Source organism: Eulemur rufifrons, unplaced genomic scaffold (genome assembly GCF_041146395.1).
Source record: "Eulemur rufifrons isolate Redbay unplaced genomic scaffold, OSU_ERuf_1 scaffold_418, whole genome shotgun sequence".
NCBI lineage: Eukaryota > Metazoa > Chordata > Mammalia > Primates > Lemuridae > Eulemur > Eulemur rufifrons.
The window spans coordinates 2,501-4,690 of NW_027183200.1; the positions used below are offsets into that span (position 1 = coordinate 2,501).

Sequence of the window (2,190 nt, forward strand, 5' to 3'; positions counted from 1 at the left end):
CCCGCCGCCGCCTATCCCGCCTCCGCCGCCTAGCCCGCCGCCACCTAGCCCGCCTCCGCCGCCTAGCCCGCCGACGCCTAGCCCGCCGCCGACGCCTAGCCCGTCGACGCCTAGCCCGCCGACGCCTAGCCCGCCTCCGCCGCCTAGCCCGCCGACGCCTAGCCCGCCTCCGCCGCCTAGCCCGCCGACGCCTAGCCCGCCTCCGCCGCCTAGCCCGCCGAAGCCTAGCCCGCCTCCGCCGCCTAGCCCGCCGACGCCTAGCCCGCCGACGCCTAGCCCGCCTCCGCCGCCTAGCCCGCCGACGCCTAGCCCGCCGCCGACGCCTAGCCCGCCGACGCCTAGCCCGCCTCCGCCGCCTAGCCCGCCGACGCCTAGCCTGCCTCCGCCGCCTAGCCCGCCGACGCCTAGCCCGCCGCCGACGCCTAGCCTGCCTCCGCCGCCTAGCCCGCCGACGCCTAGCCCGCCGCCGACGCCTAGCCCGCCGACGCTTAGCCCCCCTCCGCCGCCTAGCCCGCCGCCGCCGCCGCCGCCTAGCCCGCCGCCACCGCCGCCTAGCCCTCCTCCTCCTCCTCCTCCTCCTCCTCCTCCTCCTCCTCCTCCTCCTCCTCCTCGTCCTCGTCCTCCGCCGGTTTCGTGCCGGGATCCCATGGTCCTTGGGGTTGACCAGATGTCCCGTCGCACTTAGTCTCTGCGGGGCTGGCCCCATCGATGCTATGGAGGGGCATCACCGCCAGGAGGCGCTGCGGTTGCGGGCTTCTCGACTCCCTCTCCTTCCCCACCCCTCCGCTCGCCCGCTCCTCCTTTCTTTACTCCCTATCGCCCCGCCCCGTTTTTTCTCCACACACACGCAATTATCACGCTCACGAACTATCCCGGGACCTGGCGTGACTTTCATCGCAATCTCCCCCCCCCCCCCGGACACACACACATAGAGACACACCCTCCCGGCAGGGAGCACCCTGAGTGGTCGAACAGATGTCGCTGCTGCATGCGGCCTCCGCATGGGTTCGCTGGTTGACCAGATGTCTGGTCCTTGGGTGGTTGACCAGATGTCTGGTCTGTGGTTGTCATCCTGACAGGGAGGCTTCGGGACGGATTTGGTCTCTCTGGCCTCGCTGCCCCTAGGGGTCACCCTGCGATCGGTATTCTTCTCGCGCGGGGCGAGGGGCGCTCCGGAGCATTCCTCTCCTCTCGGAGTTTCTGTCTGCAGTCTCTCGACTTGCTCTCACTCCCCTACCCTGCTGTGTGACTTTCTTTTTGGTCCTTTCATTTTATCTATTCTCTCTTTGCCTTTTCCTGCGCGCCTTTCCGCTCCCCCCCCCCCCCGGATTCATGGTTTCACGTCACGCGGGTGACGTGCCGACACACCAGGAGGCCCTTCTCACACGTGCTCGTGAACACGCAATCAACACGTTTATGAACTAGAAAGGGATCTGGTGTGACTTTGCTATTATTTCCCCTCCCCTCCTCCCCGCGCTGAGAATGAGTTTCCCCGGGCTCGTGTGCCCGCCTGGGAATCGGCTGCAGACGCCATGGCCCCGGGTCGACCACATGTTGCTCTGGGGTCCACCAGATGTCTCTGGCGAATTGGGGCCCTAGGTGCTTGTGACGGTGTGGTCACTAGGTGTCGCTCTGGGCTCAGTATTCTTCCTTCTCGCTGTGACTTTGGTCTCTTTTTTTCGAAATTTCTTTCTTTCTTCCTCTTTTGCCCTGTTTCCATTTTCCCTTCTTAATCTCTTTCTCTCTTTTTGTTGCTTTTTTTCCACGGCAGATGGGTGATGTGTGTGTGGAGGAAACGCGGCGTCAGGGAGAAGACACATCTCACACGTGCTCGGGAACACCCGATCGTCACGCTTCTGAGTACCGACCGATGGATCTGGTCCCGAATTTTTTAATAGTTTTCTCCTCTCTCTCTCTCTCTCTCTCTCTCTCTCTCTCTCCCCCCCTTCCTTCTCTTTCCTTTCTCTCCCTTCCTTTCTTTCTTTCTCTCGCTCTCTCGCTCTCGCTCTTCTTTTCTTTCTGACAGAGTCTCTCGTTCTGTTGCCCTGGCTAGAGTGCCATGGCGTCAGCCTAGCTCACAGCAATCTCAAACTCCTGGGCTCAAGCGATCAGACTGCCTCAGCCTCCCGAGTAGCTGGGATTACAGGCATGTGCCAGCATGCCCAGCTAATTGGATATACGTGTGTGTGT

The 2,190-nt window shown here is 63.2% G+C and overlaps 1 pseudogene; it reads right to left on the reverse strand.

Annotated features, from left to right (window-relative positions):
* Positions 1-1,341: 1,341 nt before the first annotated feature.
* LOC138380413 (small nucleolar RNA U13) lies at positions 1,342-1,433 on the reverse strand (annotated as a pseudogene).
* Positions 1,434-2,190: the final 757 nt, after the last annotated feature.